This window comes from Hemibagrus wyckioides, linkage group LG26 (genome assembly GCF_019097595.1).
Source record: "Hemibagrus wyckioides isolate EC202008001 linkage group LG26, SWU_Hwy_1.0, whole genome shotgun sequence".
In the NCBI taxonomy this organism is placed as follows: domain Eukaryota; kingdom Metazoa; phylum Chordata; class Actinopteri; order Siluriformes; family Bagridae; genus Hemibagrus; species Hemibagrus wyckioides.
In genome coordinates this window covers 3,334,705-3,347,018 of record NC_080735.1, presented here as the reverse complement: position 1 = coordinate 3,347,018, position 12,314 = coordinate 3,334,705, and positions in this window count along the sequence as shown.

Here is a 12,314-nt window from a genome sequence, read left to right as displayed (position 1 = left end):
GGCACATATTAGTGATGCAGATGCATATTAGTGGCCCAGGCACATATTAGTGATGCAGGTACATATTAGTGATTCAGGTACATATTAGTGATGCAGGTACATATTAGTGATGCAGGTACATATTAGTGATGCAGGTGCATATTAGTGATGCAGGTACATATTAGTGATGCAGGTACATATTAGTGATGCAGGTACATATTAGTGATGCAGGTGCATTTTAGTGGCCCAGGTACATATTAGTGATGCAGGTACATATTAGTGATGCAGGTACATATTAGTGGCCCAGGCACATATTAGTGATGCAGGTACATATTAGTGATGCAGGTACATATTAGTGATGCAGGTACATATTAGTGGCCCAGGCACATATTAGTGATGCAGGTACATATTAGTGATGCAGGTACATATTAGTGATACAGATGCATATTAGTGGCCCAGGCACATATTACTGATGCAGGTGCATATTAGTGGCCCAGGCACATATTAGTGGCCCAGGTACATATTAGTGATGCAGGTGCATATTAGTGGCCCAGGCACATATTAGTGATGCAGATGCATATTAGTGGCCCAGGCACATATTAGTGATGCAGATGCATATTAGTGGCCCAGGTACATATTAGTCATGCAGGTGCATATTAGTGGCCCAGGCACATATTAGTGGCCCAGGCACATATTAGTGATGCAGGTGCATATTAGTGGCCCAGGTACATATTAGTGATGCAGGTACATATTAGTGATGCAGGTACATATTAGTGGCCCAGGCACATATTAGTGATGCAGGTACATATTAGTGATGCAGGTACATATTAGTGGCCCAGGCACATATTAGTGATGCAGGTACATATTAGTGATGCAGGTACATATTAGTGATGCAGGTACATATTAGTGGCCCAGGCACATATTAGTGATGCAGGTACATATTAGTGATGCAGGTGCATATTAGTGGCCCAGGCACATATTAGTGATGCAGATGCATATTAGTGGCCCAGGCACATATTAGTGATGCAGATGCATATTAGTGGCCCAGGCACATATTAGTGATGCAGATGCATATTAGTGGCCCAGGTACATATTAGTGGCCCAGGCACATATTAGTGATGCAGGTACATATTAGTGATGCAGGTACATATTAGTGATGCAGGTGCATATTAGTGGCCCAGGCACATATTAGTGATGCAGGTACATATTAGTGATGCAGGTGCATATTAGTGATGCAGGTACATATTAGTGATTCAGGTACATATTAGTGATGCAGGTACATATTAGTGATGCAGGTACATATTAGTGGCCCAGGCACATATTAGTGATGCAGGTACATATTAGTGATGCAGGTACATATTAGTGATACAGATGCATATTAGTGGCCCAGGTACATATTACTGATGCAGGTGCATATTAGTGGCCCAGGCACATATTAGTGATGCAGGTACATATTAGTGATGCAGATGCATATTAGTGGCCCAGGTACATATTAGTGGCCCAGGCACATATTAGTGATGCAGGTACATATTAGTGATGCAGGTACATATTAGTGATGCAGGTGCATATTAGTGGCCCAGGCACATATTAGTGATGCAGGTACATATTAGTGATGCAGAGGCATATTAGTGGCCCAGGTACATATTAGTGGCCCAGGCACCTATTAGTGATGCAGATGCATATTAGTGGCCCAGGTACATATTAGTGGCCCAGGCACATATTAGTGATGCAGGTACATATTAGTGATGCAGGTACATATTAGTGGCCCAGGCATATATTAGTGATGCAGGTACATATTAGTGATACAGATGCATATTAGTGGCCCAGGTACATATTAGTGGCCCAGGCACATATTACTGATGCAGGTGCATATTAGTGGCCCAGGTACATATTAGTGATGCAGGTACATATTAGTGGCCCAGGCACATATTAGTGATGCAGGTGCATATTAGTGGCCCAGGCGCATATTAGTGATGCAGGTACATATTAGTGGCCCAGGCGCATATTAGTGATGCAGGTACATATTAGTGGCCCAGGCGCATATTAGTGATGCAGGTACATATTAGTGGCCCAGGCATATATTAGTGATGCAGGTACATATTAGTGGCCCAGGCGCATATTAGTGATGCAGGTGCATATTAGTGGCCCAGGCGCATATTAGTGATGCAGGTACATATTAGTGGCCCAGGCATATATTAGTGATGCAGGTACATATTAGTGATACAGATGCATATTAGTGGCCCAGGTACATATTAGTGGCCCAGGTACATATTAGTGATGCAGGTGCATATTAGTGGCCCAGGCACATATTAGTGATGCAGATGCATATTAGTGGCCCAGGCACATATTAGTGATGCAGATGCATATTAGTGGCCCAGGCATATATTAGTGATGCAGGTACATATTAGTGATACAGATGCATATTAGTGGCCCAGGTACATATTAGTGGCCCAAGTACATATTAGTGATGCAGGTGCATATTAGTGGCCCAGGCACATATTAGTGATGCAGATGCATATTAGTGGCCCAGGCACATATTAGTGATGCAGATGCATATTAGTGGCCCAGGCACATATTAGTGATGCAGATGCATATTAGTGGCCCAGGCACATATTAGTGATGCAGATGCATATTAGTGGCCCAGGCACATATTAGTGACCTGTTTAACCACTTGATCTTGGTTTCAATATATATAGATCTGGCTTCTAATTGGTTGGAATGAAAATATACCCACACTGGCTGTTTGTGGATAACATTAAACACCCCTGAGTTAGATCTTAAGTCATCCTTTTTTTCACCTGCACCATTGACATTCTATTTACATCTACACAGAGTTAGAACCCCGAGACAGAAGGATAGCTTTGTGTTTTGTTTTGTTTTGTTTTGTTTTTTTTTGTTGCTTTTTTTTTACCCTTGTGTAGAACACACACACCCACACACAGCACAGATCCAGAAGTTTGGCATGAAGACCTATCTAATTATATCATGCCCCTACTGGTTTTATCTTACAAGTCACATCACGTCATCTGGTGTTTACGAGTGAGAAGAGAAGAGTTCAAAATGCCTGAAGGAACAGGTAATATGCAAGCAATGAGTTAGGGGCAAAAAGTACGCTCTACATGAACAGCCTAACAGACAGCTTCTTTTCTTGAAGATGAAACATGAAATATGGGCAAAGTGTGCAGGAACTTTGGATATAGGTAAATAATCCACATTAGCACACATCATGGCTTGTATTAGCATGTAGGTTGTCCAGTGAGAAATAGAAATGAGATATAGCAGTGCTTAGTGTTTTATAACAAACACGCAAATGCAGAACTAACCCACATGAAAAAACAACAAAAGTCTGGTGTGGCAGGTACATATTAGTGATGCAGTTACATATTAGTGATGCAGGTACATATTAGTGGCCCTGGTACATATTATTGACCCAGGTACATATTAGTGATGCAGGTACATATTAGTGATGCAGGTACATATTAGTGATGCAGGTGCATATTAGTGATGCAGGTGCATATTAGTGGCCCAGGAACATATTAGTGATGCAGATGCATATTAGTGGCCCAGGTACATATTATTGACCCAGGTACATATTAGTGATGCAGGTACATATTAGTGATGCAGGTGCATATTAGTGGCCCAGGAACATATTAGTGATGCAGATGCATATTAGTGGCCCAGGTACAAATTAGTGGCCCAGGCACATATTAGTGATGCAGGTGCATATTAGTGGCCCAGGTACATATTAGTGATGCAGGTGCATATTAGTGGCCCAGGTACATATTAGTGATGCAGGTGCATATTAGTAGCCCAGGAACATATTAGTGATGCAGATGCATATTAGTGGCCCAGGTACAAATTAGTGATGCAGGTGCATATTAGTGGCCCAGGTACATATTAGTGATGCAGGTGCATATTAGTGGACCAGGTACATATTAGTGATGCAGGTGCATATTAGTGGCCCAGGTACATATTAGTGATGCAGGTGCATATTAGTGGCCCAGGTACATATTAGTGATGCAGGTGCATATTAGTGGCCCAGGTACATATTAGTGATGCAGGTGCATATTAGTGGCCCAGGTACATATTAGTGGCCCAGGCGCATATTAGTGGCCCAGGTACATATTAGTGGCCCAGGTACATATTAGTGGCCCAGGTACATATTAGTGGCCCAGGTACATATTAGTGGCCCAGGTACATATTAGTGGCCCAGGTGCATATTAGTGGCCCAGGTGCATATTAGTGGCCCAGGTACATATTAGTGGCCCAGGTACATATTAGTGGCCCAGGTGCATATTAGTGGCCCAGGTACATATTAGTGATGCAGGTGCATATTAGTGGCCCAGGTACATATTAGTGATGCAGGTGCATATTAGTGGCCCAGGTACATATTAGTGATGCAGGTACATATTAGTGGCCCAGGCACATATTAGTGATGCAGGTGCATATTAGTGGCCCAGGTACATATTAGTGATGCAGGTGCATATTAGTGGCCCAGGTACATATTAGTGATGCAGGTGCATATTAGTGGCCCAGGTACATATTAGTGATGCAGGTGCATATTAGTGGCCCAGGTACATATTAGTGGCCCAGGTACATATTAGTGGCCCAGGTACAAATTAGTGGCCCAGGCACATATTAGTGATGCAGGTACATATTAGTGGCCCAGGCACATATTAGTGATGCAGGTGCATATTAGTGGCCCAGGTACATATTAGTGATGCAGGTGCATATTAGTGGCCCAGGTACATATTAGTGATGCAGGTGCATATTAGTGGCCCAGGTACATATTAGTGATGCAGGTGCATATTAGTGGCCCAGGTACATATTAGTGGCCCAGGTACATATTAGTGGCCCAGGTACATATTAGTGGCCCAGGTACATATTAGTGATGCAGGTGCATATTAGTGGCCCAGGTACATATTAGTGATGCAGGTGCATATTAGTGGCCCAGGTACATATTAGTGATGCAGGTGCATATTAGTGGCCCAGGTACATATTAGTGATGCAGGTGCATATTAGTGGCCCAGGTACATATTAGTGATGCAGGTGCATATTAGTGGCCCAGGTACATATTAGTGATGCAGGTGCATATTAGTGGCCCAGGAACATATTAGTGATGCAGATGCATATTAGTGGCCCAGGCACATATTAGTGATGCAGATGCATATTAGTGGCCCAGGTACAAATTAGTGGCCCAGGTACATATTAGTGATGCAGATGCATATTAGTGGCCCAGGTACAAATTAGTGGCCCAGGCACATATTAGTGATGCAGGTGCATATTAGTGGCCCAGGTACATATTAGTGATGCAGGTGCATATTAGTGGCCCAGGTACATATTAGTGATGCAGGTACATATTAGTGGCCCAGGTACATATTAGTGATGCAGATGCATATTAGTGACCCAGGTACATATTAGTGATGCAGATGCATATTAGTGGCCCAGGTACATATTAGTGATGCAGATGCATATTAGTGGCCCAGGTACATATTAGTGATGCAGGTGCATATTAGTGGCCCAGGTACATATTAGTGATGCAGGTACATATTAGTGGCCCAGGTACATATTAGTGATGCAGATGCATATTAGTGACCCAGGTACATATTAGTGATGCAGATGCATATTAGTGGCCCAGGTACATATTAGTGATGCAGATGCATATTAGTGGCCCAGGTACATATTAGTGATGCAGATGCATATTAGTGGCCCAGGCACATATTAGTGATGCAGGTGCATATTAGTGGCCCAGGTACATATTAGTGATGCAGGTGCATATTAGTGGCCCAGGTACATATTAGTGATGCAGGTGCATATTAGTGGCCCAGGAACATATTAGTGATGCAGATGCATATTAGTGGCCCATGCACATATTAGTGATGCAGGTGCATATTAGTGGCCCAGGTACATATTAGTGGCCCAGGCACATATTAGTGATGCAGGTGCATATTAGTGGCCCAGGCACATATTAGTGATGCAGGTGCATATTAGTGGCCCAGGTACATATTAGTGATGCAGGTGCATATTAGTGGCCCAGGTACATATTAGTGATGCAGGTGCATATTAGTGGCCCAGGCACATATTAGTGATGCAGATGCATATTAGTGGCCCAGGTACATATTAGTGATGCAGATGCATATTAGTGGCCCAGGCACATATTAGTGATGCAGGTGCATATTAGGGGCCCAGGTACATATTAGTGGCCCAGGCACATATTAGTGATGCAGGTGCATATTAGTGGCCCAGGTACATATTAGTGATGCAGGTGCATATTAGTGGCCCAGGCACATATTAGTGATGCAGGTGCATATTAGTGGCCCAGGTACATATTAGTGATGCAGGTGCATATTAGTGGCCCAGGTACATATTAGTGATGCAGGTGCATATTAGTGGCCCAGGCACATATTAGTGATGCAGGTGCATATTAGTGGCCCAGGTACATATTAGTGGCCCAGGTACATATTAGTGATGCAGATGCATATTAGGGGCCCAGGCACATATTAGTGATGCAGGTGCATATTAGTGGCCCAGGTACATATTAGTGGCCCAGGCGCATATTAGTGGCCCAGGTACATATTAGTGGCCCAGGTGCATATTAGTGGCCCAGGTACATATTAGTGGCCCAGGCACATATTAGTGATGCAGATGCATATTAGTGGCCCAGGCACATATTAGTGACGCAGGTGCATATTAGTGGCCCAGGTACATATTAGTGGCCCAGGCGCATATTAGTGGCCCAGGTGCATATTAGTGGCCCAGGTACATATTAGTGGCCCAGGTGCATATTAGTGGCCCAGGTGCATATTAGTGGCCCAGGTACATATTAGTGGCCCAGGCGCATATTAGTGACCCAGGCGCATATTAGTGGCCCAGGCGCATATTAGTGGCCCAGGCGCATATTAGTGGCCCAGGTATATATTAGTGACCCAGGCGCATATTAGTGGCCCAGGCGCATATTAGTGACCCAGGCGCATATTAGTGGCCCAGGCGCATATTAGTGACCCAGGCGCATATTAGTGGCCCAGGCGCATATTAGTGGCCCAGGCGCATATTAGTGGCCCAGGCGCATATTAGTGGCCCAGGTACATATTAGTGGCCCAGGTGCAAATTAGTGACCCAGGCGCATATTAGTGGCCCAGGTGCAAATTAGTGACCCAGGCGCATATTAGTGGCCCAGGTACATATTAGTGGCCCAGGTACATATTAGTGGCCCAGGCACATATTAGTAATGCAGGTGCATATTAGTGGCCCATGCGCATATTAGTGGCCCAGGCACATATTAGTGGCCCAGGTACATATTAGTGGCCCAGGTGCATATTAGTGATGCAGGTGCATATTAGTGGCCCAGGAACATATTAGTGATGCAGATGCATATTAGTGGCCCATGCACATATTAGTAATGCAGGTGCATATTAGTGGCCCAGGTACATATTAGTGATGCAGATGCATATTAGTGGCCCAGGCACATATTAGTGATGCAGGTACATATTAGTGGCCCAGGCACATATTAGTGATGCAGGTGCATATTAGTGGCCCAGGTACATATTAGTGGCCCAGGCACATATTAGTGATGCAGGTGCATATTAGTGGCCCAGGCACATATTAGTGATGCAGGTGCATATTAGTGGCCCAGGTACATATTAGTGATGCAGGTGCATATTAGTGGCCCAGGTACATATTAGTGATGCAGGTGCATATTAGTGGCCCAGGCACATATTAGTGATGCAGATGCATATTAGGGGCCCAGGCACATATTAGTGATGCAGGTGCATATTAGTGGCCCAGGTACATATTAGTGATGCAGATGCATATTAGTGGCCCAGGTACATATTAGTGATGCAGGTGCATATTAGGGGCCCAGGTACATATTAGTGGCCCAGGCACATATTAGTGATGCAGGTGCATATTAGTGGCCCAGGTACATATTAGTGATGCAGGTGCATATTAGTGGCCCAGGCACATATTAGTGATGCAGGTGCATATTAGTGATGCAGGTGCATATTAGTGGCCCAGGCACATATTAGTGATGCAGGTACATATTAGTGATGCAGGTGCATATTAGTGGCCCAGGCACATATTAGTGATGCAGGTGCATATTAGGGGCCCAGGTACATATTAGTGATGCAGGTGCATATTAGGGGCCCAGGCACATATTAGTGATGCAGGTGCATATTAGGGGCCCAGGTACATATTAGTGATGCAGGTGCATATTAGGGGCCCAGGCACATATTAGTGATGCAGGTGCATATTAGGGGCCCAGGTACATATTAGTGATGCAGGTGCATATTAGGGGCCCAGGCACATATTAGTGATGCAGGTGCATATTAGGGGCCCAGGTACATATTAGTGGCCCAGGCACATATTAGTGATGCAGGTGCATATTAGGGGCCCAGGTACATATTAGTGGCCCAGGCACATATTAGTGATGCAGGTGCATATTAGTGGCCCAGGTACATATTAGTGATGCAGGTGCATATTAGTGGCCCAGGTACATATTAGTGATGCAGGTGCATATTAGGGGCCCAGGTACATATTAGTGGCCCAGGCACATATTAGTGATGCAGGTGCATATTAGTGGCCCAGGTACATATTAGTGATGCAGGTGCATATTAGTGGCCCAGGCACATATTAGTGATGCAGGTGCATATTAGTGGCCCAGGTACATATTAGTGATGCAGGTGCATATTAGTGGCCCAGGTACATATTAGTGATGCAGGTGCATATTAGTGGCCCAGGCACATATTAGTGATGCAGGTGCATATTAGGGGCCCAGGCACATATTAGTGATGCAGGTGCATATTAGTGGCCCAGGCACATATTAGTGATGCAGGTGCATATTAGTGGCCCAGGTACATATTAGTGGCCCAGGTACATATTAGTGATGCAGATGCATATTAGTGGCCCAGGCACATATTAGTGATGCAGATGCATATTAGTGGCCCAGGCACATATTAGTGACGCAGGTGCATATTAGTGGCCCAGGTACATATTAGTGGCCCAGGTGCATATTAGTGGCCCAGGTGCATATTAGTGGCCCAGGTGCATATTAGTGGCCCAGGTACATATTAGTGGCCCAGGTACATATTAGTGGCCCAGGTGCATATTAGTGGCCCAGGTACATATTAGTGATGCAGGTGCATATTAGTGGCCCAGGTACATATTAGTGATGCAGGTGCATATTAGTGGCCCAGGTGCATATTAGTGATGCAGGTGCATATTAGTGGCCCAGGTACATATTAGTGATGCAGGTGCATATTAGTGGCCCAGGTACATATTAGTGATGCAGGTGCATATTAGTGGCCCAGGTACATATTAGTGATGCAGGTGCATATTAGTGGCCCAGGTACATATTAGTGATGCAGGTGCATATTAGTGGCCCAGGTACATATTAGTGATGCAGGTGCATATTAGTGGCCCAGGTACATATTAGTGATGCAGGTGCATATTAGTGGCCCAGGTACATATTAGTGACCCAGGCGCATATTAGTGGCCCAGGCGCATATTAGTGACCAAGGCACATATTAGTGGCCCAGGCGCATATTAGTGACCCAGGCGCATATTAGTGGCCCAGGCGCATATTAGTGGCCCAGGTACATATTAGTGACCCAGGCGCATATTAGTGGCCCAGGCGCATATTAGTGACCCAGGCGCATATTAGTGGCCCAGGCGCATATTAGTGACCCAGGCGCATATTAGTGGCCCAGGCGCATATTAGTGGCCCAGGCGCATATTAGTGGCCCAGGCGCATATTAGTGGCCCAGGTACATATTAGTGGCCCAGGCGCATATTAGTGGCCCAGGTACATATTAGTGGCCCAGGCGCATATTAGTGACCCAGGCGCATATTAGTGGCCCAGGTACATATTAGTGGCCCAGGCGCATATTAGTGGCCCAGGCGCATATTAGTGGCCCAGGTACATATTAGTGGCCCAGGTGCAAATTAGTGACCCAGGCGCATATTAGTGGCCCAGGTACATATTAGTGGCCCAGGTACATATTAGTGGCCCAGGCACATATTAGTAATGCAGGTGCATATTAGTGGCCCAGGTACATATTAGTGGCCCATGCGCATATTAGTGGCCCAGGCGCATATTAGTGGCCCAGGTACATATTAGTGGCCCAGGTGCATATTAGTGACCCAGGCGCATATTAGTGGCCCAGGTACATATTAGTGGCCCAGGTACATATTAGTGGCCCATGCGCATATTAGTGGCCCAGGCGCATATTAGTGGCCCAGGTACATATCAGTGGCCCAGGTGCATATTAGTGACCCAGGCGCATATTAGTGGCCCAGGTACATATTAGTGGCCCAGGTACATATTAGTGGCCCAGGCGCATATTAGTGGCCCAGGCCCATATTAGTGGCCCAGGTACATATTAGTGGCCCAGGTACATATTAGTGGCCCAGGTGCAAATTAGTGACCCAGGCGCATATTAGTGGCCCAGGTACATATTAGTGGCCCAGGTACATATTAGTGGCCCAGGTGCAAATTAGTGACCCAGGCGCATATTAGTGGCCCAGGTACATATTAGTGGCCCAGGTACATATTAGTGGCCCAGGCACATATTAGTAATGCAGGTGCATATTAGTGGCCCAGGCGCATATTAGTGGCCCAGGTACATATTAGTGGCCCAGGTACATATTAGTGGCCCAGGTGCATATTAGTGACCCAGGCGCATATTAGTGGCCCAGGCGCATATTAGTGGCCCAGGCACATATTAGTAATGCAGGTGCATATTAGTGACACAACTACATATTAGTGGCGCAGGTGCATATTAGTGGCCCAGGTACATATTAGTGGCCCAGGTACATATTAGTGGCCCAGGTGCATATTAGTGACCCAGGCGCATATTAGTGGCCCAGGCACATATTAGTAATGCAGGTGCATATTAGTGACCCAGGCGCATATTAGTGGCCCAGGCACATATTAGTAATGCAGGTGCATATTAGTGACCCAGGCGCATATTAGTGGCCCAGGCACATGTTAGTAATGCAGGTGCATATTAGTGACCCAGGCGCATATTAGTGGCCCAGGCACATATTAGTAATGCAGGTGCATATTAGTGACACAACTACATATTAGTGGCGCAGGTGCATATTAGTGTCCAATGTACATATTACTGGCGCAGTTGCATAATAGTGAGCCGGATACAAATTACATATTATTGGTGCAGGTGAATATTAGTGACCCAGGTACATATTATTGGTGCAGGTGAATATTAGTGACCCAGGTACATATTAGTGGCCCAGGCGCATATTAGTGGCCCAGGTACATATTAGTGGCCCAGGTACATATTAGTGGCCCAGGTACATATTAGTGGCCCAGGTACATATTAGTGGCCCAGGCGCATATTAGTGATGCAGGTGCATATTAGTGGCCCAGGTACATATTAGTGGCCCAGGCGCATATTAGTGGCCCAGGTACATATTATTCGTGCAGGTGAATATTAGTGACCCAGGTACATATTATTGGTGCAGGTGAATATTAGTGGCCCAGGCGCATATTAGTGGCCCAGGTACATATTAGTGGCCCAGGCGCATATTAGTGGCCCAGGTGCATATTAGTGGCCCAGGTGCATATTAGTGGCCCAGGTGCATATTAGTGGCCCAGGTACATATTAGTGGCCCAGGTACATATTAGTGGCCCAGGTACATATTAGTGGCCCAGGCACATATTAATAATGCAGGTGCATATTAGTGACACAACTACATATTAGTGGCCCAGGTGCATATTAGTGGCCCATGTACATATTACTGGCGCAGTTGCATAATAGTGAGCCAGATACAAATTACATATTATTGGTGCAGGTGAATATTAGTGACCCAGGTACATATTAAGTGAAAGTGAAATTAAGAAAGTGAAATTAACACTGAAAGTGTGCTTGTTTGAACCTTGTTTGTTTGTTATCAAAAGTATAATTGCCAAAAACCTGTTTGCTAGAAAGGTTTGACAACCATTGCTCCTACAGGAACTATGGCAACTTCATTGGCTACATTAAGACAATAAGTGCACACCCTTGCCACAGCTCTATAAAGGAGAATAAAAGTCCAACCCATCAATCAGAGATATGAGATGCTCTGGATAATTGCCATTCTTCCTGGTTGTATAAAAACTTGCTGTGTTCTGGATCAGCACACATTCCATCACACAGGTTTGTAACTTTAGAGATCAGGACTGATCATTTTCCCAGGGCTTTTAAGAACTTGATTTTACATCGATTAACGTAGTTGTTGTTTGTTATCTTCCGCTATAAACTGTGGATAATTTAATATTTTTTCCAGCGACAGGATACGAGAGGACACCTGACACACCTGGAGATATTTTTCTTCTGAAC